Consider the following 27,343-nt stretch of genomic DNA (forward strand, 5'->3'; position numbering starts at 1 on the left):
CATATCTATTTTTAAATATGTGTAATTATCAGTGTGCTAAGTACTAGTTTGCTTCTTCAGACCTTTCCAAAGGGGATTAACTACGACACAGGCAGTGTTTGTTTCTCATTTAATCTCAGTTATTTTGGTTGGAAAAAGGTGGCTACAAAGAGGGTGACTTATCTGCAGCATTACAGTATCTGTCAATATGACATTCTGATTTAATATGGAGGCTATAGGGCATGTATATTTTATTATGCTCTGGCCATTTCATGACACTTGCAATTACAGAATTAATAGTGTTGATGTTAGGAATTAGAAATAAACAATAGTTCGTTTAATGATTGATATTTGCTGAAAAAAAGATTACCTTTAATGCAATTGAATACTTAGTTATTGATGAAGGGCTCATGATTAATTACAACTTACCTGCCTTAGCAGGATTTTAAAGATTCAGTATTAATTATTTCTTGTGACAATGAAGAAATAAATAAGTAGAATTTGTAACAGTTTAATCTCACAATTTCAACACTATGATGTTAAAGGAAAGTAGTTAAAGGATGTGCAAAATGTTTCTATTACACTAAGATCAATGCCTTCACTGCCATCAGCAGAGGATGCTGCCCTCTGTCTCTGGGCTACATGTCTCCCTCCATTGCGAACCCTTTGGATTTGAGCCGGAAGCTCAGGGGCCTAGAGTCACCTGGTGTAAATCAGCATAACTCCTTTGAAGTCAGTGACACAAACTGTAATAAAACCCAATTAATCAGATCTCTGCGTAGGTCACTTAGATCATTTACACTTTGTGAGGAACCTGGATGACAAAATTGTGGGACTGATGAAAAAACGCCAGATAAATATTTAACAATCATTGTGTAATTGATCGGTGATGGATGCAGAAGGATTTATTTATATCACATCACATTATGGTATCGCAGCTATGTTAATAGTATCCAGGAAGTGCATAAGGAACTGAGTGTGTTTATGCAAGTAAATGTCTAACAAGGGCAGACGTTGCTAAAACACTGACTCAGTTTTAGTCCTGTTGCTCTCATTTTTGCTCACAAAGAGAAGTATGAAGGGATTCCAGTGCCAGATAGAGAAGTTACTAAGATATCTTTTTCAGACTTACAGATGTTGGCTGCACTTTCTTTCTTAAGGCATTCGTTTCTTCACTTCAGCTTGCAAATCAGGGTCCCTCGTCTTTGATCAGCTCAGGCCTCAGCGTGTTTTCACGAGAAGGGAGGAGGAATGACAGATTCATCACTGCACAGATTTTACCACTGACAGCATAACAATTCTGAGGTGGAGCAAATCATTTTGGCACAAAGCAGGGCTGCTTTTCCAGCTGTATTCAAGCATGCAATAGGCAATGGGATCCTTCCCAAAAATATGAGAAGATCGACTAGATGAAAAACAATGGTGCGAATGCTATGAGTTTGCAAAAGCACTTAACCCACCAGCCAGAAATAATCCTGATGCGGTCCATCCAAGATGCCTCCTCTTTTGTTCTGCAGGCTTCGGCAGGGCACTTTCTCCTTGGGGCATCCGCTCTATTCCCTGAATTTGGATGGAGCGGATTCCACTAGTTCTTTTCTTCCTCCCCCCGCCCCCGCACCTTAATTCAGAGAAATACCTTCCCCTTCTGTCCCAAGAGTATAATTTAAGGAGAAAAAAAAAAAGAAAGAAAGAAAAAGAAAGCAAAAGGAAAATGTAATTTACAGGTGGAAGTAATATAACAAATGATGCCTTATGGGGAAACCCCAGTGCTCTAATAAAAGAACGAGTAGGGTCTTGAGCTCATTCCTTGTTGGGGAGGGTTAATGGAGGCCCTGCTCCTTTGCATCACAGTATTAATGTTGACATTTTAAAAGGAGAAAACACTCTATACTAAAACATAAAGGGCTTTGCCTACAGCACTGCCTATACGTACCACTTCTCTTACTACACAAAGCTAAAGCATAGGATGCTATAAACCACTCAGCAGTCACTGCCAGCAGACAAAGGACATGAGAAAAAGCCAGAGACTGCAGCAAGAGTTAAAACAAACAGTTGAGATTATACAGTTCACTTCATTTTCCCTTAGGAAACTGAAACATCTCTTTCATTCCACTGCTCCCCCTAAATCAAGTTCAATACATTCATATGAAAGGGCCACAATATAATCCCCTTAAGGCAAACATATCCCGGTGGTGATGTGCGCTACTCCTATCTGAAGACTTGGAGGTCAAGGCTATACTGAAAGAGCGACCAAACTGCTAAGACAACACATGAACCAGCTAAACAAGCTTCCTTGCCAGCAGCCACCTATGGGAGTCCAACGGAAATCTTACAGAAATTGATGGCTTTGGGGAAGTGACCTGGGACTATATGACAGCAGATTCACCCATTATCTAATGGGAGTGTCCTGAGAAATTCAATTTGCAGAAACATTAGCACTTGGAAAAGGTCCCTTTTTTATGACTTCCCCTAACACGGTAAGCTGTGGAAATAGCACCTCTTTCTACAGTTTAAAAAGAATTCACTTGCTACTAGAAGATTAATATGAAAATGAAAACCGTTAAAAAGATATCTGTGCTCAGCCATGTACCAACAGCAGCTTTGATCATTAAAGATGAGTTTTATTTAACAAATGCCCTGTTACTGCCAGGACTTAAATCTTGATCTCTCTTGCTTTCTTCCTAGGGTACTTTACAACTGCAGCTAGTAATGTTTCAAGTTGGCTACAAAGGCCTGGGATACGTTCCATGACCCACCATGTGCTGGTGGTGTGCAGAGAAGGAGTTTTGTGGGCCCTTCCAAACGAGACACCAAGCATCTGCTTCCCTGGGAACGCAGGGGCTGTGATGACCCATCTGGTCTCCCTTGCTTCTTAAGGAAGGAGTGTAAAAATCTAGTTCGCATTTTCCCCTTCACATTGCTTATTTTAACTTTCTGAATTTTGCTGTGAATGGACAGTGGATGCAGTTCAGCAGCCCATGCTCACACGAGTGCTCCACAAAGCCACTAGAAACACCTTTATGAGACTGCACTGTCTCGCTGTAGTATATTGGGAAGGTTACTGTCTTGCATGTGGCTGTGCCATAGGCGTACTACTTGCTGTGCGTGCACCTGAGCCAGATGAGGTTACTGCTCCCAATGCCTACCAACATCCCCACCTGCTAGCTACCAACCCCTCAGGTCTTGACAGCAGAATTGCTCAGATCACTGCTCCCCGACTCATTCAGCCCCAAAACCTGACTACCAAAAGTTTGCAAGCTAAAATGGGTCATTTTGACTGAGTCAGGTATGGGAGCAACCTCTCAGGCTTGCACATTTGACGGGAAGGTAACCTGTGGTGCAGGCAAAAGGGCAGTAGCCCAGCCATTGCTGTTCCTCACCCATCTCGGGTGCATCTACAGGACTCTGTGATCACAGCCACAAGCTTTGAGGGTGACCTTGGGAAACATCCAGGCGCTAGTCCTGCTGAGAGGACACTGGGAACCTGGGTAGTTATTCAGGGGTCCTACACAGTTCAGTGGGGTTTCACCAAGGGGCGGGGGTCTAGGCCTCTGCAGTTCCCACATCAGGAAAGAAGCTGAAGTTTCCAACATGGAAATACAACCTTTAATCCACACTGTCTTGCCAGTTTAAGCATAATAATGCAAGCTTTTAAGAGTCTATCTCCTACTAAGCTTTCTGAACATCTTACACTCCAATAAAGCCCAGATTGAGGGTGGAAATTCTCAGCGCTACTGCAACAAGCACAGGAATAAGGATTGCAGCAATGTTCCCTCAGGAAAGTCTGTTTCACTCTCTGGTTCCCATGCAGCAGGGATGTATAAATAATACAAATGTACCATGCAGAAAAAAGGGCTCTTACGGAAATAAGTATGACTGTTAAATAAGAAGAAAAGGAAATAATGAAGAGGAACTTTTAAAACACTCTCATAATTATTCCACAAATCAACAAGTGGAATTTGCATGCAAAACTATTCACTGTGAAAGTCTGGTTTGTTTGTTTTTTAAATATATATTTCAACCAGAAACACCCAGGGACACAGAGTGGGTTTGAGGGATTGCCAAGCTGAAAGGACAGCTTTAAAATATGAAGGTAGCTTAGAACCTCTCCAATTATTTGACTAGTCCATTATACTTAAAACAAAAACTTTGCAAATTTGGGCTTACACCCATGATATACATTTCTCCTGCTTGGTCTGGCATGCAAGAGAAAAACAGGGAATTACAACTGACCTGGCAAAAACCTTCAAACTAAGTTCATGACAGCATTTACAAAGCTAATGCTGTGTGACATGGTTAGCAGGTCAAATGAAAGCAAACTAGAAAGTGGAAGTAAATGCTGTAGAATTACGTTTAATCTAGGGAGGCAGAATAAAACTTCAATTGCTGTGTTGTTGCCTTGAAAATAATACCGGATGGATTCAGAACTCTAAATGGAAGAAAAAAACCTGCCAGTGGCAGCTGCACTTTACACTTGAGTAGCCACATGGGGAAACCACGGGCAGGTCCTTAGCTCTGAATGGGACCTGAATTCAGCGGGACTCTGTCTGTTCACTGACTTCAGTGAGCTGTGAATTAGCTTGCAGAGTGCCAGGTTTCCGTGATTTCAGAATGCTCACTTCCTCATTAAAACGTACTCACGAGTGACAGCAGCCAATGTTAACCTAATGAACAAAGTTGTTCATTACTGACAAAAAGCCCTAACGCGTTTTTATGCACCACTCTGATAAAATCACCTTTGAGGAAACCAGAGTGCAATCCTCACCCCTGGCTGGCTTGGAGAAATCCCTCATCCAAACATGGTGGAAGATCTCCAACAACTGTATTGCAAGCCCAGAGGCAGGGCCTAGCCTGGGCTTGGGAAGTTTGGGAAGCTTCAGTGCTATGAAGACTTCAGCTGGTGCTGCTGACATTTCCTGAAGATCCTGCTTGTCACTTGGTTTGCCCAGGGCTCTCAGTATTAAAGGAGGTACAACTCTCACCCTGGAGAAGCTGGGAAAGGACAGGGAAGCAAAAGGACTTTTTCTGGCTTTTTTACCTTAAAAGTTTTTTAGGCTTTTTGATCCTATCGCCTTTCTCCTGCAAAATGTACTGAGCTTCATAGAGTAAGTCTATACTGCAGTTAAGGCTGCTAACGTGGATATAACCGCTCCGCTAGCTTTAACCCAGCTAAGAGCAGTGTAGTCTCCAGCAGCAAAAAGCTCAGGGAGAGCGAAAATAAACTCTCCTGAGTAACTAGATTAATGCTAAGGTATTTAACTCATCCTGTCTTCTTGCTGCCAAGGTTACTTAGCTAATCAAAGCCAAATAAGCTCACTGTCTTGGTTATGTCTCCATAAGCAGCAGCCATACCTCTGAACACAGAGCAGACACATTGTAGGCACAACCCAGGCCCTTTTTCGTGTCCGGGGTTTGCAAATGCAGGCCGCCTTCGAAAACTCCTTACCAGTTGCATTCGTCCTGCAGACTGCCGGCTTCTCAGGGCAGAGATCAGATGTTCTGCCATGAAACCAAGAGAGACTTTGCTGTCCCTCACCACACCTGGTACCCAGCCATAGCAGTATTTACAGGCGCAGCCACAAGACCCCGTTGGCTTGCTCAGCAGTAAAGGAAGTCGCTCAGCCATCTTCAGACAGAAAGAGAGAGGCCAAAGAGGGCATTTTCAAAGGCAAAAACAACATGCAGGTGCCAAGTTTCCACTGAGGGACAGTGAGAGTTAGACTAGAGCATTGTGGGGCATTTTCAAAGGCAAAAACGGCCATCAGCTTACCCAGCTACCACTTCAGCCTTTGCGAAGCAGCAGGTAAAACGTCTGGCTTGAATGTCCTCTGCCCAGAACCCTGTCAAATTAGTCACACTTTTACAAACTGAGCACAAAATGCTCCCTCATTTGCTTACCTCAGAGCTGCGTAAGGAACAATTGCACAAACAACAGACCACACAGACTCTGGCTCCCTAACTCCAGGCTGGAAGAGCGATAGCAGAAGGCAGAAAGTAAACCTTAAAAAGAGCTTGAGTCACCTCAGGACAACCCTGGTTGCTGCATCCAGCCACAATCTTCATCTCTCCAACCCGCTCCCAGGACAGGGCACACCGCAGGCAAGAGAGAGGGACAACAGCATTGCGCCACGCGCGTCCCACCCAGAAGCTGAAGCCACCTTTGAGACACCACTGTCCGCATTTTTGGCCCATGTACCAATAATTAACAAAGACAGTGGAGCTCTTAAATACAAAAAAATAATATCGAACCCTGTTTCCACCCTCCCAACACCAAACTCTTAAGCAATACTGGAAGTATTAAGAGCATTAATTGCTCCAGAGCCACAAGAACTCAACCTTCATAAAGAGCCACATTAAAAGATCATCTTGGCTGCCATCTCCCAGCACCGCGCTGAGCAGCAAAGCTTTATAACCTGCCATAAAAACAGAAAGAAATACAGTATTGCTGTAAATACCATAATGTCTCAGAGCAAAATCACAGTGACAGGCACCCCGGTCTGCTGTAGTTTCCTACTGCATGAAAAGGGGGTGTGGGTAGGGTACAGTAACATGTAACAGGTACAGATTTCAAAAACAGATTGATAGATTCTCAAGTTTCTGGACCTTGATCCTATTATGCTGAAAAATTACTTTATCCCCTTTTCCACAATGCCATATTTACTTAGCAGGCATTAAAAAAGGAGGAGAGGAAAAAGGGTAAAAGAACAAAAACGACAATAACTGAAGCTAAATTTATACGCGCAACAGAGACAGATAAAGCATCCCGGGGGACCTTATCAGTTTTACACAATAACCAACAGGCTGCTTCCTGTATATAGCAGCTTAAGGTCGGCGGATGTTTATTAGAGGCAGAGGGGAAAGGAAATGCAGTATCTTTGACTGACACAGTGTGGATATCTGAGAAGTGCTATTTATGCTTTTGACTTGAATAAGAACCACAGTGACTCATAGTTGTCTTATACTTAATATACCAATTAGTGCTCCAAGAACACTAAGCTCCACTGTCCCAAAAATGTGGGGCTTGCTCACTGTTCCTTACAAGAAATATAAGAGTGGTAAGAATTTAGGCTTCTTCAATCCATAACCACCTGTCAGTTAAGAACTGCTGGATAGATCAACCTCTTTCCATCCTCTTTGATTTTTTTAAAAAGAGATTATTAATTATTAAACGGTTATACTGTGTCCAGTGGGAATCCAGACTAGGTTTGAAACCACACTAAATACACCTCTGTGGTGTTCTAGAGAAACAGCATGTCTGCGTGCTCATTCTTTTCATTCCTGGAAGCCCTACAGAAACACGAGAAGAGAGGTAGGCACTCGGTCCACTATTTTTCTATGAATTAACCTAACATGTTATTGAATCAGCAGTTCGAGAAACAAAAAGGCAGGGAGGAGGGAATCTTCCTGTTTAACAACAGCTCTCTCTGCTCGCTGGCTATGATGAGCCGCTTTAACTGGAGGTGGAGCAGCAAGCAAGGAACACATGGGGTATTTAATACAGACCCTTCCCTGGAGAGGCAAACAGGCATTAGCTCGCCATCGCCTAGCTGCTGTGAGTTCCCACGAAAGGTCTGTGAGACAGTAAAAGTACAATGACACTTTTCTTACTTGCTCTTTAAAATACCCATCATTTTTCACAGTGCTGTACAGAAAAACAGTGACCACAGTTCATTCAGAGCTTTACCTGCCTTTGCAGAGGAGATTGCTTGCTTTGTGGCTCCACAGAGAGCGGGCATAGTCCCTGAGGTCAAAGGCACGCAGGATTTTCTTGTTCCCAAAAGCTTTGAGCGGGACGCAACGATCAAGGCAAGGACAAGGGTGAAACGAAGCAACCACTCGTTTCTCCCCTCCCCACCCCACCGCCAATTTACATGGGTCTCAAAATGAGAAGGGTGCATGCCCCTCTCCTGGGGAGATGCAGCAGTACACGGTGTGCACTGCTCACGCTTCGGTTGATTCTCAGAGGGCTGAACTGGGACTTCCAATGCTAGAAAGCTAAGTGGGTACAAATCACTGTAACTGCGAGCTGAAGAAAAGTTGTTAACAACTACTGTTCCTTGCAGAGAACAAAAAGACTCAAAAAGACCCAGTACAGACAGACAAAAATTCACCCTTTGCTCCAGCTACCTTTTACCAAAGCTTATGTGTAAAACTGCGTACAGTTTAATCCTATTCGAATACACTTTAGTGCAAACACAACTGCTGCTGGACGTGAATCACGTTTTCTCATGTCCATCATGTGGTGGGGGGGGGGAAGAGGAGGGGAAAGGAAAGGTGTATCTTAACTTTTTTTCAATATTTCAAATAGAATCCCAAACAAATTAGATGGAAACTTAACTGCCTCATAAGAAAGGCCTCTAATCTACGTAGGACCATGAGCTTCCTAATCATGGCTTTTCACTGTTGAACTGCAAGCTGTACATTGAGGTTTGAAGGTAGTAAAACCTTCCTCAGAGGCTTTCAAGGAGAGCTCACCTCCCACCTAGATGCCATGCCATTGGCTGCCAGACTTTCAGACAATTCAACTTACTGTTATTATGCTGGAAGCTGCTAAACGTAGTCAGCCATTCTGAAAGCCTGAATCTTATTCAGGTGCCAAAATTGGGAAAAATTTCAGAGGCCATCAAGTGCAGTTAGGCGCACACCTTTCTTGCTCTGCCCCACAAGCTGGGTATCATCTGGGCAAGACGATGGCAGAAGGGGGATTTGGCCAACCTGTTAGTAGCAACATGGTCGGCAGCCTCTATCCCACTGCATACCAAGGAGCCCTGGCGCTCCTTAATGCCCTCACAGGCCCCTCTCGAATTAAGCCTCGTCTCTGTACCATCATCTTGCAACCCTACTTTCATGGACGCCTCTCTGACATGTAAGCAAGTGTTCTTTGTATCACGGAACATCTCCAATCAAATGTTCTGAAAAAACAGGTGCCAAGCATGGAGCTGAAGTCACTTCCATTGACCATTTTGGAGAAGGTAGACAGGAAGCCACAGTGAATTACTGAGCAGTTAACGTCAGCCGCATGGCTCCACCTTTTCAAGCAAAGGAGAAGGATGTATTGCTCTGGCAGTGCCTGAGAACTCAGGCTTGAGAAACGCAAGCCAACCATTCATAACAGCACTTCTTGCCCCCCTAGGCCTGCTAAAAAAACACAAACTGATGAAATGATTGAGGCTGGAGATAGGAATGAGTTCAGTGTGAATCATATGGCTACAAAAAGGGTATGACATGCACAGACTAGGGAGGGAAGATAGGTGTCTCACGAATTATGAGTAAAGTGGGAAAATTTAGGAAAAGTTTTAACTTAAAAAAAAGAGAGAGAGCGAGAGAGACCAAAAGCCATTAGATACATAACCTTGTAGTCTAATATGGCCATAAATTAACAGCTGCACTATATTATGTAAATTTATGTTAAATTATTCACTACCTGTCACCATATCCCCATAAAAAATCTATGTACTGACATTTGCAAAAAATGACATCTTCTGATAATAGTTTTGCTACATATTTCAGTGACTGCAATTGCCTTTTAACCATCTTGACTGCTGCTGAGGCAAACACTACTTAAACAGGGATGCTTTAGGAGGTTTAATGAATTCATTACTATTCACGGATTCACCCTCCAGGACGGCACCGTCCATGTAAGCTAGTGTCCTTAGGGCAGTTCATTTTTTCCTCTAGTTTCAGAACTTGCTGGAGAGGAGCCAGGAAGGATCGCACAGGTCCCTCCATCACTCTAGCTGAGGGCTGAAATCTGATACCCCACAAAGGCCCTGCCAGCACCGGGTTAGTGCCAAAAGTGCTGGCCACTAAACGCAGCAAGGCTGTGTTCAAGGGATGCACACCCCAGCTTGTCCTCCTCCGCCTGTAAGGAATCTAAGCAGCCCCCCCCGTTATGGAAACCTGAACCGGAGCCCTTCTGGAGACTAGATGTTTCCCAAATCACACTTGGCTTGAGACTGTCCTCCAGTTTTCCAACTGCATGCTTCTGCTGCCTACAAGTGATACGCAAGCAGGACTCCCCAGCAGTTCTGACCCCAGCGAGGAGACATGACACGCACAGACGTTATCTGCACTTGTTCTAGACAGGACGCACAAGTTGGAGAGTTGGAGAACCTGCTTGGTGTCTCGTTCTCCACAGTCTTTCAAGCAGCAAGGTCCATGCAGCTTCTTATCTGAGGCACTTAACTAAGGCATCTACATTAGAGGTGCAGTCACCTGAGGCACCCTTGATACCCAACAAGGAATGAAAAATCCCCAGGAGATCGTTCAGATCCTAGGATAGGACATATCTCCCTACAGGCATCCATCTCTAATACCCACAAAAGGAGCCACGATGTAGGCTCCTTGATGCGAGCTTCACGTAGGCTTACTCACCTCGTGCTGCAGCTCTGCAGAGACAGTGAAGCCTGAGGGGCAGCTCTGATTCCTGGCCTCCCTCTTGAAGGATGCAGGCAACCAGCTCTGGCTCAGCCCTTCAGTCAAGGACATGATCTGGCTGGTTTTACTCTCAATTTGCTAGCTGCCATCTAACATCCAGCTTATGCACAAACTGCTCTGCATGCACCCAGTAGCCATTTGTTGGAGGTGGCTGGGTGCTCTGTATGAGGCGGTACCTCTAACTGGAATTAACTAAAAGACTCCCACTGACGGCACTTTGGACCAAGACAAGGGTAAGAAGCAAATATCTGAAGTTCACTGGAAAGAAGGCCTGTTTCTTCAGCTTCTTCCTGATAAATTTTGAGTATAAGCTAAGAGAAGAGGTAGAAGATAAAAGAGAATGCAGGTACCCTTCTATTAAATCAAAAAACATGCAAAAAAATAAAGTACTTCCAGGGCCACTGTCCCTAATTTGACCTTGCAGTTCTGCTCAAAAGCTTTAAGCCAACATTTCAGAGACAGCAGAAAGGGAAAGGGGATATAAGTTAAAGAAAGGAAGAATGGAAGGAGGGGGAGGGCAGGCGAAGGAATAAACAAGCCTTTGCGACAGCAGGAAGCTCTCTCTTAATTCTGAGATAATGAAACGCTTCTAACCAGGCCCAACTGCTGCATATTACAAGAGCCATCATCTCGTGTGGATTGCATGCAGCTTTATTTTCTACTCCCCTGCATGGACTGAACATGATTCACAGCACAGTCACAGGAAACAGTCATTACTATTTATTTGGAGAGAGATGAGTGACTGCTCTAAACAGCACCAAACTGCACCTGCGATGGTGCGGAGTATCTGTTTTATTAAGCACACCCATGCCCTCTTCTTTTCCCTTCTTCTCCTCAATATTCTCTTCACAAAGAGCATTTTATTACAGTGCTGGCAGCCTAATTCAAAAGAAAATTTGCAAATTTGCAATGATCGTTAAAGAAGATGCAAAAGCATGGCCGCAAATGCCAGCTTCAACACTTTGTGCTCTCAGAAACACCCCCACACCGCCCACACCGCCCAAACCATAGGTATACAAAGAGGCAAACTATTCATAAAGAACAGCTAGTTATAATATAATTATAATATAACACATCTGACTGGGGGTGACCCTCCTTCCCCCCTTTCTTATTTTTCTTGTGGACTGGAACCTATCAGAACGTGCCGAATTCACCCTGTTCCAGGCAATTGCAGAAAACTGCTCCTGCTCTCGACCCCCAAAGCAGCTCCTCCGCTCTCTTTACAAGACGCAGCTCGCAGCATTGCTGCAGCGATTTGTCTCCGGCTGGGCAGAGCGGTGGGCAGCCTGCTCCCGCTCCCTGCCGCTGCCCTCGCTCCTGCCGCAGTCCAGCAGCCAACGCTGCAGCCAGCCTGGCCCCCGAAGCGCTGCCCCGCGGTGATGAGGCCGCAGCTGATCGTACCTCTCCGCTCACCCCCCTGCTCCAGCAGCCTCTGCTGATGAACACCGCGGGCTCGAGTTTAAAATGCACCCATAGGAAAGTCAGAGTGCTCAAAGTGCAGTCTGTAGCCTTTATTGCCCAAGTGTATTCACCCGACGGGCTTACAAAAATGCAACACTCGCACTAGCAAAGTCCTCCTCTATTTCCTGCTGGTTGCAGGTCAAAAGTATGGAGAAGCTGAGGCCATTTCATCCCTCTGCTGTAGGTATCCGTGTCTTAAGTACCCGCACCCTGTGATGCCATTAAAAGGTTTGGGAGATTAAAAGTGTGGGTTTTCTTGTTTGTCTAACAAAATAAGGTACTTCACACAATAATGGATTGCTCTTGAAAACTAATACTCCTAATAGCAGTGAGCAGATGCACAGATTGGATTGTTTTTCTCCATAGTGCACTTGGATACTTACTTTTGTAAATTACCTTTAGCCTCCGAGATAAGCGTGGTTTCAGGACACGCTTACAAGAACATCCTCTTTCTGCGTGCTCACTCTGACACCAAATATGACTAAACACAAAGGAAGCGTGAAACTCATAAAGCAGGGAGCAGCTCAGAAGCCCAGCACCCTTATGCATGATGGATCATGGTGACAATATCAATACAAAGGAAAGAAAGAAAGAAGAGAGTGTGAAATTGGGGACAGGCAAGGGGAGGAGGGGAAGCAAAGAATTCATGGTGAGCTGTAGCCTCTTTACACCATGGCAGCGTGGTAATCACCTTGTATATCTGGCACCCAGATGCTAAAACAATTGGTATAGATAAAAAGATGGTATAGAAAAAACAAATTAATGAGCTTAATACACACACTACTAAAAGCTGCATTCGACTGGTCTATAAGTTGTAAATGCTCCTAGCCGTTTTATGTCATATACTTTTCCCTAATTGGTTCTAAAAATCTCTTCACACTGCTTCTCCTGCCACCACCTAATAAAGGGTTTTTGCAAGAAAACTTGCCATCTTGAAGCAGGGTTGCACCCACTTTGGGTCTCAGCAACTCCAACCACCACCTTGAGAGGAAAAAGCAATCCTTGAAAGTAGCACGATGCGCTGCCTCCCAGCCGGGCTGAGGGCTCTGCCCCGCAACCCACAATAACAGACTTTGCCAGCTAGGGGATAAGGAAGCACTTCACTGCTGCCAAAGCATGGCAAAATAAAATAAATAAAAATTTCAAAAGCGTGTAGACATTCTGGGAGCCCTGAGAGAGGTTTTCTGTGGGATATAACTAATGTTACAACCGCAGCTAGGAGCATAAGACTAAATGACTTTCCATGACACTGTATCTAAAATCCCAAGAGAAAGTCTCATGAAACAGCTTCACAAAACAGCCTCATGATAGTCTAACCACCACGGCAGTGGTGACCGTGATCTGACGCGACGCCACTCCCAGACTAAAGCCCGCTCTCCACCGTGGCAGAGTGAGAAAGCAGTTCATTTTCCATGACCTGATTTACTTTGCTCACCACACGTTACGGCGACATTATCACGCTCAATGTGATCAATGACCCGTCTAAGCCAATACTCTATAGAAAAGTGGAAGAAACCTCATACCAGGTAGGTGAGAAATCAGCCATTCCCAGCATCAGGTCTTTCCCCCGACTCCAAAGAGAATGCCTTAAATCCCGAGGGAGGAGGACCACCGAGAGCAGCTCCGCTTACGGCACCGTTGGTTTTGCAATACAGACGCCCGCTCGCTAAGGGCCGATCTCAAACTATTATCATCTCACTTTCGCCTTCGATAGCCGTTAGTCAAGCAATATCTGGGGGCAGAGTCTCTGCTCGGTTGCAGCACGGTTCTCACAGGGTTATTCTGTAACCATATCCCCAGACCTGAGAGGCAGGTCTAATTTATTTTCGGCGGTAGCTGAGGTAAAACACGGGAAAGATCTCTAGGAGCTGTCAGCGAGCAGTGGGCAGGAGTGGGGCGCAAGGCCGGTCCGCGCTCCCTCGGCTGATGCGGGGGGAACGAGCCACCCCGGACCCCGGCAAGGGAGGGTCTTCTAGGGGGTGAGGCCACCACCACCACACCAACACGCTGAAGGTCTCAGCACCCGTCGCCCTCGCAATTCATCTCAGAGCCCGCACTTCTCAGCGCCGTCAGCGCCATGCCGACCCGCTGAGTTACTTTAAGCAAAAGTCAAGGTTTGAGGCAAAAAAATAAAAATAATAAAGGACTTCTCGACATGTGAACTCTCAGCCTGGGAGCAGGGCGAGAGCTTCGAAAGACTGGTGGGTTCCCCCCTGCCCCGGTGTTTAAATGATCAATTAATAATTTCTGGAAAGCAATTCAGAAAGGGAGAGGGGGTTGATTTTCAAAACTATCAGCTTGTAAATGGAGCAGAGCCGATTCTCTGGCAACTGTTCTAACAAGGTTTCTTTTTTCACAGTATTTGTTTTATGCTTCCTAAAGATCTGTCCCTAGTCTAAATCCCAGCAGGGGGAGATGCCAGTGGAGTTTAATTACATTCCACCTATAGGGAACAGTCGAGGAACAGGGCTCGGAAAAAAATCAACTTGGACTTAAAAAAAAAAAAAAAAAAAGTAATCTGATTAAAGCAATGATATGAATGTGCTGTGTCTCCTAACCATAGGTTTAAAATGTTCCCTTCTTACAAGTCTCAAGGCACAGAGCCAAACTCTCTGTGGAAGCAAACAAGGAATTTATACCGCCAATTTACACCAGACATTCAGCATTTAGGCCCACAGTTTAAGTAAACAGTTACGAGAAGTGGCATTTTAAAGGGTTTCTCTATTATTTTTATTATTGGAACTATTTTCATAAACTAGACACTAGACATTTTCTGGGGTGAAAATCCTTGTGATTCAGGACAGGTTTTAGCTTGGACACGAGCTATTGTTAGCGCTTCAAAGGTTTAAAAGGGGCCCCGCGTCCCGCTGGCTGTCGCGCGCGCGTACACGGCGCACAAGGAGCCGCCTGCGCCCCTGCAGACGTCGGAGGCACATCCAGTCCCAGCGGGGAGGGTGCGCGGGAGTTTAAGACATGCACATTAAATGCAAAAAGGGAGACTGGCAGATCCCTGCAGTCACGACACGGGAACAGCCCCTGCCCTCAGCACGAGCGCGGAGGAGAGGAAAGAAGGGCCCACAGCCTCCTCCCGCGCATCGGGAACACCCACCCGTGGGAAGTACCTTTCTCTTTAGGAAGCAGCCTGCTCCAAACGACTCCTGGGCGTTCAGCTGGGAAACCTGAACTCCTCCACCAGGCAGTGGAGGGAAAACATCGCATTCAAAGCAGAGAGGCAAAACTAGGCCTTTTCACCGTTTCGCCTTCTGCTGCTCCTAAAGCAATCACCTTCGTATTTGCAACGAGACACTCGGAGAGCAGCTCTCATCAGGGGCCGGGAACAGGGCTGCGAACCCCAGCGCGCCACTAGCTATCTAGAGTTGGGTGTTACATCCTGCTGTATACAACAGAGAGCCTTTCCACCCAACAAGCACTGAAATATTTAATCATCTGAAACGTTCAAGTGTGACAAAATTATCAATGAAACTAATTAAGAATCTTGAGATAATGAGCACTGATGACAAAATGTTCCGCTCTAGTGCCTGCCATTAGGCAGCCCGGATTTATCACATCTGCTGCTCACACAACTTGGGTCCTCAAGGAGCTCGGCGCACTCTTGCAACGCGCGCTTCCGCGTAGGCATAGTGCTGCTCAGCACCGTGATTCAAACGACTCGTGCCCGCCAGGCAACAGCCCCCAATTTCGGGGTCATACCCCAGCTTCAGGCCACCGCGCCAGAAACGCAAAGGGATACGGCGTCACAAGCAGAGAAGCTGCAAACTGCCAGCTTTTACGTTTGCCCAACCAAGTTGTATTCCTTATCAGTAAATTCTGATCACAAAGTGATCAATCACGTGGATTTCAAAATGCCTGGCCACGGGAACATGGAGATGGGGCCATACAGAGCAGGCACAGGGAGGGAAAGGTCACTGAGGCGGAGAAAAGTCACGGAGCCAGCATTTTATGCACGGGGATTTTACAGCAATTCAGGACAGGAAGTGAACCAATGTCAAGCCAACGACACTGCAGATGGGCTTTTAAGCAGCCAACATGTAAATGGAGTTTGGCAAAGATCCTGCAACTAACAGCCTTTTTTTTGTGTGTGAAAAGTGCCATTTTTAGATACAGTAGGAGAAATGTTGCCTTCTGCCTGCTCAGAACAGGTGTGCAGATGTCGAAAGAGAGTTCAGGCAAGTGCCAGGTAGTTGAGAGTTGTCACTGGGTATGTAAGCTGCCTCACACCACCTCCAAGTTTTGCAGGAGGCATATTTTACTGAGCTTTCCAACGAACTGCTTCTCTCTCAGACCCCGTCTCTCGGCTCGCTAGCTCAGCGTAGCTTGATTTTTATTTTATCTTTGTTTCTAGGCTGAGCTCTCCATGCCAGGCCAGCTCCTAAGCGAGGGAAATCGTAGCTCTCTCTGACTCACCAATGTGGCTCCTCATGAGCTGCCCACGAGACAGGTACAGCTAATCTGAAATGACGCCTGGTAACTGCAACATGTAATTTCAGACTCAAGGCACCAATTTCCCAGTCAGTTTGTAGCTACACTGTGTTACCGTAACGGGTTCTCTGCACAATTATCGCAACACTTAGTAAGTTACTCGTTTTGGAAGCAGCTAAGAAGTGTTGTAAATTATTTTCTTTTTAAAGGACGGAGGCATATTTTCCTCTATCAGAAACAAACAGAAGACTTCCTCTCCTGTCTTGTTTATTATTAATGCTTCACAAATAATAGTATTCCATCTTTCCATCTTCAGTATTAACATAGCTTTACTTTAAAAAAAAAAAAAAGCATCAAATAGGCAAGAATTTAAAATCCAGGTGTGCGTGTGTCTTTGTGGCAACGGCGCACATCAGGCACAGGCAGTTTGAATATTTTATATTTCATAATTTTTCCCCTTAAATAATTAACCAGTTTTAACTATTTATTGTCCAGTCCTTCCAATGCTACAGATTTAACCACGTGTTACAGCTCTGACTGTTCCTGGTAAAGCTTTGCTTCCCTCAGAGCTTTGCTCTGAATCTAAACAGAATACATCCACGAGCTCTGCTGGATTTTTAACTTCAAGATTTGCGTTTCCTACACTGCTCTGAAGAGCAATGCAAATTCATTTTCTGCAGCTTTCCCTTTCTGCAGCAAAATTAAATAGCTCCATTTAATACCTTAAGTGTTCACTGGATGAACCAGTGTTCAGTCTATTATCTCTTACCATAGCAGGAGAAACCTGCCAGCTCCAGCTGGTAATGTGGGCTCATTTGACACCCTTTTTGCTTCCTGCAGTCCAGAAGTGAAGAGGTTAAAATCCCGCAGCTTGGCCTGGTTACTGTGCATCACTGACAGTAATGCTGATCCAGACCGGGAGACAGAACGTACGGCACCAGGAAAAAATTCCACCCTTTGGAGAGTACATCAAAATTAAACCCTTTCTCCCCATTGTTCACTTGAGAAAGTTCTCTCAAGACCTTTTCAAAATCCACCTACTATCAAGAACGTCCTGGTCAATATCTTCCCTCTCACAGCAAAGCCCAGTGCAGAAGGATATTTAAGTGCACATATATTTAGATGCATAAAGATGCATGTAAGTGCTTGGTAGAGCTTGCCAATGCACTGCTTAGAATTTGCATATCTGCATATGCACAGCAAGTGTCTCGCGGCTACCACATTTCTCTGTAAAGTCTCAGTGTTAGCAGGATTTAACTTACTACTTCCTTAATCTGAAATACTAAAAGTAAATAATAAAAAAAAAAAGAAAACTTTTAAACTCTCGATTCGAGAGGCGTTAAACTCTCGATTCAGTTTCAAGCAATCATTCCGGAAATTAATTTTGACTTGGTGGGAATTAAGAGATTTGCAAACACTGCTTTCCTATAAAATCAAAATGCAGTCCCTTAACCCGTGTCAATACTTTCCAGCTAATTTCTCCTAGTGTATTTATAGAGCTATAGTAACAGGAAAATAATACAGTGACAAAAAGATATGACAACACTTAGAAACACTTAACTACACTAACTTGCAACGCTTGTAACAAGGGAGCACTGAGCAAGAACAGGTCTGGGAGATGAGCTTGGTAGCGCTTCATCCCGGTGGAGCGTGCTTTTAAAATACTTCATCTGCTCTGATACCCACATTTTCAAAAGGATGTTGAAAAAACTAGATGAGCCTCTGAATATAGGCACCCATATGGTTCAACTTCCTAGAACGCCTGTATTTTATAAAGAGAAATTTTAGAAACTTTCTTATAATTTTAATACAAGAAAACACTAATAGGGGATATCATCAGAGTTTGTAATTACAGTCTGCACAAGGGGGAGAAAATACCTTTGATAGACAAAGGGTCTTTAATATGCCAGCCAAAGAATGACAGAAGTTCAGGGCAATCTGTGGGCAATAAATTCAAACTGGAAACAAAGATAGCCTTTATTTATTTTAACTGAGGGATTAATTAACTAACGGAACAGATTAACCAAGTATGCGGTAAGTACACTGTTGCTTGGTAGCCCTTAAATCAGGATTGGTCATATTTCTAAAAGAAACAGAAACGCGAGGGCAGAAGCAGCAAGATTCCTTGCACGGCATTCCCAGCCGTATTTATGCATGATGTCAGGACTGGTGACTGAGACGAATCCTTACACCAGGAAGGGGGATGAAATCAGAGCCCAATTCCAAATGCTGCCAAATATGGGAAAAGTTCACATCTGAAAGTTGTGACCTGGTTCTATCTACAGTTTTCTTATAAAATCAGAGATAGGAAAGCACGCTCAGCGTTCACTCCGCACCAGGTCTCCGTGTCCTTGCATTGCTCTCTGTCTAAGCGCGCTGCTAAGGCTCCACTGATAGTAAAAGATTGATTTAAAAGACCGTTCTACAACCTAAGCAAACACTGAGCCTGGTTAATGTTACATATCATATCCTCTTGTCATTTACTGCTACTCTGCATGTTTACCATGTCTCTCACTCCCCCTCAGCACCACCCCAATTTACGGCAGAGCAGCTGGTCCTTTGGCGCTGAGTGCACAGTTGCGTCCATGAGCCCAAACTGCAGCAGTTTCTTACTTACTAACACACAGCACTGATCCCACTTAGGATCTGAAGCAAAGCAACACCCTCATAGGGCTTTAGGCCAGCTCTTTGCGGATTTCCTAAGCTACAGGTATCTCTGTATCACCACTCTGCAAGCAGAACTTCCCTCCACTATGACCCTCATTTTTAATCAGATCATCTGCATTCCTGTATCAGGATTCTGACTTCAGTCTAACACAAGATATAAAAGAAGGCAGAACAAAAAAGAACAAAACAATTGTTTCTGCTCTATTCTTAACTTTTATTAGAAAATACCTTATTTTGTATGGGTTATGCTCCTTACACCAAAGTCAGTATGCAGCATGACAAAAACATCCGTGTTCTTCCCACCTATGAAGAAAGAAAACCTACTGGAGCGTATCGTGTTTTGTCTTCTCTTTCTCTTATCCTTTTTCTGAATTGCTGGTTCCCTTTGTGTTCCTTGCCAGCAAGACAAGTATTGCTGCTTTCCAACAAGAGATATGTCTACAGAGCCTGATTCTCAATTACATCGAGGTCCTACCACGGCAGCATAAGGAAGCCTTAGCTTAGTTGCAAGTGCATGTTTAGATGTTAACAAGATCGTATCGTGAAGTAATAAGATGATGCTAATACTGCTGCAGATAAAGCTTAAGGATGATGTACACACACCTTGACAGTCCATTCCCATTACAGCAGCAGTGAAAGAGGGCATAAATGAAAACCGAGACTCAAGCTCTTAGACTGCAGTTACCCTGGATACAGTTTGTAGGATTTATATGTTTTAATTAATGCAAAATGTGCAGACAGTTCCACAATCCTATAATCTTTAAGGCAACACGTTAAGACACTTTTGCCCAACATTTCTAGAACAGCAAAACTTGCAACAATGGAACAAGGATAATTAAAAAGATTAACAAAGCACTTTGCTGCACTTGTTTTTCTTGGAATTTTTCATTTTCAAAGTCAGGAAAGACATTTTATGCCATTTAATTAAAGCAACTGGGAGTTTTCTTTTAAAAGTGCACTAATTCAAACAGAATTAATTCAGGAAAGTCCTATGCCCTTGGTCGTACACAAGATTAGACTACACAGTAACAAGCTCCTAAACTTCATTAATTTCACAGACAATACCTCCCCCCCCCCGCAGAATGGAAAGGAGTGTGCTTTGTGAGGACTACTCAAAATACCGGGAGAAAAAACATTTGGGTTTCTGACCCCACATAAGGTGATGCACATACTTTAATTTCAGCATACCAGTAGACCTACTGAGCTCAGTGATTCAGATCTCTGTGTAATGAAAATCAATGTATTTTCACTGAAGCCTGTGGGGGCAACACCAAATTATTTTGCAAAGGATTTCTTGTGTGATTTCAGTGAACCAAAACATGTAAATTTGCATGACGAGGTCTTTGTTTCCCCTCAAGAAAACTTTTAAATTCTCTGTGTCTCCTTGAACTCACACTCAAAAAAATGGGGTCACTAATATTACAAGCCTTCTAAGGAGGTCCTGAGGTTAATATTTTTATATTGTTTGGCTGTTATTGGATTAAAAGCGCTAAAGTAACATAAAATATTGTTAAAAGATATGGTATCTTACTCTAAACAGCAGGAGTCTGCAGCACTGAAGTAGCAGAGCACCCAACCTATAGAAAAGGAAGTCGCTTGCCTGACAATTATAGTTTGGTTTAAACATTGCTCAGGTGTGTACGTAAAGCAAGTGCTCTTTTCTCTGGGCAAATACAAGAAACAGACAAGCCCCACTAGGGAATCAAATAACCAGGATTACAGTCCCTCTGCACAACACAGGTGACCGTCGCAATGCAAGGCCAGGTTATGAATACGGCACACACGTGGGCTGAGCGGCTTCTCTGCGCCGTTCTCTGCGCAGACCTGCATGTTCACAAAAGCAGCAAAAGGATTGGAAAAGGAAAAGGAAGTATGGCTAATACAGCCTGGAGAAACAGCCTGGAGAGAGACCGCCACTGTCCCCATCGCTCTGCAGAGCTGCCAGCGCAGGAGCCACATCCTGCTGCTCCATTCCTGCTGCGCTGGGCAAAATGAGAGCTTGTACATTCCTTGTAAATAGGGAGGGTCACTTCAAAGATATTTGGCTCCCAGCCTTAAGCCAAACAACCCCAAGGCCTGGGAATTTTGGCTAACCACTCTGCTCAACATAAGGTAATCAGTGTAAACAGCCAACGAATTATGGTATGGCACTAAATCTAACAAACCTTGAAATCTTCCTTGGTTGACTCTTTGGCCACATATGCGGAGGTATGCTTTTTCAGTAACTGAGCTGACACGCTCTGCTGGTGAGGGATCAAGCACTCCAAATTTACATCCGAATTTTGCATTTTATCACACGATAAGTTCGCTCAGGCGACAGGCAATATTTTAGGTGACAATCTATGGCTTCTTGATCCTCCCATCTCCATAGGAAATTGCTGGTAGTCATGACTTTCTTATGAAAGATATCAAACATACACAAATGCTTTAAAATAACAAGCTATTGGGGGAAAAATAGAACCTGTGACACTATCTGAAGACAGGCATACAACTGGTGTCAAGCTGTGCCACTTAAAAGCACTTCTACGGCACCCACCTATGAGAGCCTGGCAGTGGATATTTGCAAATTTCTCACAGGCAGGGAGTGAAAATGCTCTTAAATATCACCTTCCTCCTCTCACTTCAGCTCCCAGTGGGGGTCTCTGCTGGCTGGTTTCTACCAGGTGGTCACACTGAAATTACTTTTAAATAGCAGTTTCTCCTAGTGCTTGACTACTTCTACGCACAGCTTGGGGACATCTCTCTCTGAGTGTGGGTCCCAGCACCACAAAGTACACATGGTGCAAAGTCGCTAGATGTGACACCCTGCAGCACCCACGCGGTGCTGGGTTTGCCCCACATGAGAGCCTTTTGTGGGTCAAATTCAGGGAATTTCAATGTTGGAGGGGCACTCATTGCAAGCAAAGCTGCTGGTGTAGACACAGCCTTCAAGAACGGAGGGCAACGGTATAAAGCTGGGAGAAGAGCATAACCTGACAAGCTGCAAAGGGGTAGCTGAGCCCTTTCACCCTGAAAAATGAAGAGCGTACTCCCCTTTGGCAAGGCTGAACTTGGTGGCACTCCAAATGCCAGGAGCTCCCCGATTATCAAAGTGGAAGAGGCGACCCTACTGCCGATCGCTCAGTGAAATTCAAGTAAACCCTTCCTGACTTCTCCCCCCTTTCCCCTTAAACTGAAACAACATCAGAGCTATCTGCTGGTAGTGCTTAAATGCTTGTGATTTTCACATCACGGAGGCAGGAGTTTTGGACCCCCTGATTCCTACACTTACATACCTTTGGAAATTAGCATAAACATCTCAGCTGGCTGCCAATGTGATTAAGATGTGCCTCTACTTGGCAATTTTTCCTTTGAAACAAAGCAAAGGCTTTCGTTTGTTAAGTGAAAATTCCCTGGTGGAAACACCACTCTCTTCCCCTCCCATTTCTGACCCCATATTGGGCACTTTAATCTAATTTTGGTTCGAGGTTTTAGAAGCTGAACGCTGCTTCTGAAGATCACTGAGGGGGAAAAAAATCACTGGGAGGAACACTGCACTTTGAACTGAAAGTCTCCGGTACAATGCCTATTGGAAAAAGCACTAAGAGCATTCCCCGATCACTGCAGCTGTATTTTCACAGCCAGTTAGAAGAAATGGAAACCTGTGGTAAATAATGCTGCTTTGCACAAGCCCAATTACCCTAAATGATAAATTGCCTAATTATTTCAGCTCTAGAGCCTTTTCCAAGTTCTTCATCCTTTTCTTTGTAGTCACTGTCTGCAGAACAAGAGCATTTGACTGTTACTAATTAGTGAGAGGGAAAGATGCAGGACACTTAGTAAATTCACTTTCCTTTAAATCCATCTTACAGTTATTTTTCCCCATCATGAAAAAAAAAGTAATAATTTATTTAAAAGCTGCTCTGCTGGAAGAAATTTTTCTCCCTGACTACTCTATGATATTAAAACAGTCAGCTTTTGTTTTTTCCTTTCTCCAGAAAGCTGAAAGATTAAAGGCACAGCAAGGTTAGATTAACACCTTGAAATTATCTATAAGGTTCTTTACTTATCGAGCTATTAAATCTTCATTCCTGACTGCACAAAACCTTCCTTATATCATAGCCCCAGTGCATATGAATTTTACACGTCTTGAAAACAAATCCCAAACAGCAAGCTCTCGAAGAAGTGCTTTGTTCCAGCTCACTATACATGGACTTCCTGACATCATTTTACTTCCTCCTCCTCTTGTTTCGATCAGCAGCTGCAGCAAAGGGGTACAGATAATTGTCCGATGCTCACAACTTTTCAGACTCTTCTCAATTTTCTCCTTCAGACTTGAAGCCTAACACTGAATATTCAGAAAGGTGTTAAAGCTTATTCAAAATTTCTCTTGCCAGCAGAAGGTCAAAATCATTTTAACTCATTCATTCTTTTTGCCCTGAGGGTATGTTAAGCATAAAAAAAAATACTTTTGTATTTTTCCCCCACTTATTAACAGAAACATTTCTGAAATTCAATTTTTTGTTGCAGATGCACGTAAAACCAGAATGTTTTACATATAAAACAATATAATTGTTTTGCCGGATTCTGAAAGCACAGAATTCAGGCAGGTGGAAAGTGTTAGGTCAACAGTAGTGAAGAATTAATTCTTCTGTTTCTACAACATGTCCTGAATGCACTAGGCTTCAGTGGCAGCTAGGAAGGCTAGTTCCTACGTGTGAGAAAGTAATTCAGTTTTCAGTTTCATTACATCTGAGGCTGAAGAGAACTGCAGAATCTGGTACCAGTTACTAAATAAGTCTTCATTCAAGCACCTATTTATCCTCTAAGAATTGGTAGAAACCCACAATCCAGCCCGTACAAGCCATCCAGGTGACTCTCAGTCGTCACCGTTCGATCCCCAGAGGCCATCTCAGCTGCTGCTGCAGCAGCGAAAGAAAACCCACTTCTAATCAGCCCACATCCCCAGAAAGCGTTTTGGAGCACTGACCAAAACATTCAAGATGGGACTAGTTACACTGAGATGCAAGTTTGTAGTTGCTTTAAAAACTGATTTTCAAAAAGACCTTCATCCTGCCCTTTGAAAATCAGGCATCAGATTATTTGGTGATACTAGTTTAAAAAAAAAAAAGTGTCATTCAGATCTCTGTGACATTGAAAAAACATTAACTGGTGTGAAACTGAACAGTCCTCAAATAGTATGAATTTTCTACATTTTCCTTTGCATTTTCCTGACTACTCCCTCAGTACCAGTCTTGCTATCTGGTTAGCAGGTAAATGAGTTAGTAGGGAAAGCCACATCACTGGAAGACCACTACATCTCTAGAGCAAGGAAAAACTCAGAAATACTACTGTTTCTTTCAGCCTATGTTAAAAAGGAAGCACGAGATAAAACAAGACAAACGATACAAAAGCCATCTCTCGCTGATTAGATGTAATACACAAACACATCCTTAGAAATGGAAATTATTTAAATACTTATGTGCTGTCAGGGTGGTAGGAGAGGGAGAAAAAAGGGGAGGAGGTCACAAGAAGTTCATTCTACCACGAACTGCTTTACATAATCATGAAATGCAAAATAGTTTCCATTCCTTCTGGCACAGGCTCATTCAGCCTTCACTTTGAATGCTTATTGACAAATAAATGGACTGGTTACTTCCTATTAATGCAACCTAATTTATGTACATACCTGGAGGAAAAATTCCATTTTGACCTTATATTCATATGAGCTAAGATCATTTTAATGCTATAAATATGTTGAATATAAGTTTAATTTCATCGTGGTTGCTGCTGGGGATTTGCTGTTTTTTTTAACAAACTAGGCATGTGTTCTCCTCAACTCAGCATTCACACCTTGCATGTATAATACGTGCAGTTCAGGAGTCTGCGTTGAACTTTCAGACGAAAGACCTTTTCTTCAGCCATGATTCATTCGCTCCTCCTCCTTGCTCTCTCACGGGCACGCATGCCTGCACGCACACACACAATTTGTGAGTCATTTTTGTTTTATGAACTGTGCCCTAGTGCTTCTCCTCTCTTCCCCTGCCCATGAAAAGTCCTCATCAAGACATGGTACTTTTTCCCCAAATCTCAAGAGTCACTACTGAACATGGATCATACTGTTGAGACAAGATTTCATCCCTGAATCTTCACGGTATCTCCGAATTAGGAAAGTCAGTGGTGATCCTTGCGGCAGACAAGGACGCGAGAGCTGGAACAACGTATTCATCCCCCGAAGAATCTGCCCATTAACCTGGGGACAGGGAGGGATCTCATTCCAACTGGATACTAATTAACACAGAGCTTGAAAACTCTTCTTTGTTTACTTCAGTGTTTAATACCCCCCAGGAGACAAGTTCCTGCCTGACGAACGCTATTGTCTGTTAACACTGAGATACCGTGTGGGGTATTGACACATATGTCCAAGGCCTCCCTCTCTCATTCTTCTCAAATTCAGTAGGACCAGATGTCTTGGTTTCTCTCATTTCTTACACGCAAGGTTGTGCTTCTGGCTGGCTGCCTCCCTTTCATTCCTATGTATTTGCTAGTCAGCAGCCTATACCTTATAGAAAACCTTTTGGTGCCTAACTCCCACTAAAACCAAAGTAGCTAAGTGTCTAAACACCTTTCTGGACTTGGCCTCTGCTTCACGCACACAGAGTCCTCAGTGGTAGACAGACTGCAACCAAGAGATCCAGCACCCATACCCAGGAAGGGCTCCCCGCTGTTCCTAAGTGGTCACGCAGTGCACACCTTTCTTCTTGCCATACCTAACTGCTCTGGCATGCCTGGCAAGAGCATCTCTCTCCCAAAGTCAGTGAAGGGGAGATTATTTACTACAGCTTGATCTTAACTCCTCGCTTCTGCAAGGCCCGACTGCCCAGTGCAAAATTTGATCTTCCTCTCCTACCTGGAATTGTTCTCTACTCTGTCAATAATGTTACCTACCCGTAGCCAAAAAGCACAGCACTGCTACTGCTCATTAGCATAGATTAAACATTGATACTGGTAGGAACTGGTTTTCTTTCTCCCTGGCAGCAGCGTATTGATTTCCCTATAATGTCCAGGGCACTACATAGGAGCAACTGGGATATAGATCCTGAAGAAAACTGCAACCAGTTTCTTATTCAGCTGTGTATCAGAATATCAGCTGTGATATTCTTCCTTAGTTTAAAAGCAAATATGCTCTTTCCTCCAAAAAAGCCTCAGATGGAGGGGCAGAAGGGAATAGAAAGATGGGGGAGATGCATTCCTCCTTTACTGCCTCTTTAAACAAATCTGTCTAACCACATCTAAAGTACTGCATTGTTAAGATGTTCATCATTAAATGTCCATGTCACTAGAAGAATTTATTCTTTAACATGAACCTTGTAGCAATGATAGTGGGTCAATTATTACGATGATGGCAAAATACCAAGAAAATTCATGGGTGAAAATGAATATCTGTCTAGCATACATTACCTGAGACTCAGTTTTGCTCAGGAATAGCAATAAGGTAGAGTTACTGAGCAACATGTGACTTTGCAAGCAAAAGATAAATTAGACTTAGGGCAAGAAACTGATAAGCTTGAATGGAACAAACGGAAAAATAAAAGTCTTTTTTACTTTGGTGAAGAAGGGGGAAAGAATCCCTGTAATGTCAAAAAAATATATTGCTAGAAATCTTACCCTGAAATACATTAACCATCTCAACAACTCATCTTTTCAGGCATCATGGAATCACCAGTTCTCAGCTGTCAAAGGGATTTCCCCAGAAAAGAAATGATGTTTTTTTCATCTCCAGATTGCCTATTTGGTAGAGTCCTTGGAAAAGTCAAGGAAGGGGGTAAATGCCAAGATACCACTGGGGTTTAAAATAGCGACTTTGGGAAGTTAATCTAAGAGTAGACTTTCTGAAAAAGCAAGGCCAAAACATTTCTAAAAGACTCCTGGACTTCCCAGCAGACTGACACAACACCTTCCATGCCTGAATCTCCAGGAAGCATTTATTTTCAAGAGATACCTACGGAGAGGAGAGACCTCTAGATATAATGCAAGAGCTACTAATACATCCTAAACAAAATCAATTGCCCCCACGCGGCTCCTAGCAGGACCCACACTACTTGTTTGCCCATACTTCTGCCAAAGGATGCCTGTGGCTATCTACAAATCACAGCTTCCCTAAACTGTGAGCGGCAATGGGAATCTTTCAGAAAAGCCCCCCAGACAATTCTTCTGGCTGGCAGCATGACACACAGCCTGCAACACTTGGCACAGGTGGGACGTGCGGCAACCCATGTAAAGAGCTACAGGCTAACGATGGCACGGTGAGCAAGCAGAGCCCAAGTTTCTCCTCCCTGGGTGCTTTCCCCCAATATTCGAGTCTGCAAACCAGCTTGTG

General features: G+C 43.9%; 1 protein-coding gene and 1 long non-coding RNA gene across 8 annotated transcripts in view; one reads left to right on the top strand and one right to left on the bottom strand.

Annotated features, from left to right (window-relative positions):
- The window catches only part of TBXAS1 (thromboxane A synthase 1), a 242,680-nt gene that overhangs the window by 33,556 nt on the left and 181,781 nt on the right, over positions 1-27,343 (bottom strand). The window lies entirely within an intron of this gene.
- LOC104147338 (uncharacterized) lies at positions 1,118-26,926 on the top strand. Its single transcript, XR_694884.2, has 3 exons — positions 1,118-13,403; positions 16,241-16,336; positions 26,672-26,926. It is a non-coding gene; the product is annotated as an uncharacterized lncRNA (long non-coding RNA).

This window comes from Struthio camelus, chromosome 1 (genome assembly GCF_040807025.1).
Source record: "Struthio camelus isolate bStrCam1 chromosome 1, bStrCam1.hap1, whole genome shotgun sequence".
Taxonomy (NCBI): domain Eukaryota; kingdom Metazoa; phylum Chordata; class Aves; order Struthioniformes; family Struthionidae; genus Struthio; species Struthio camelus.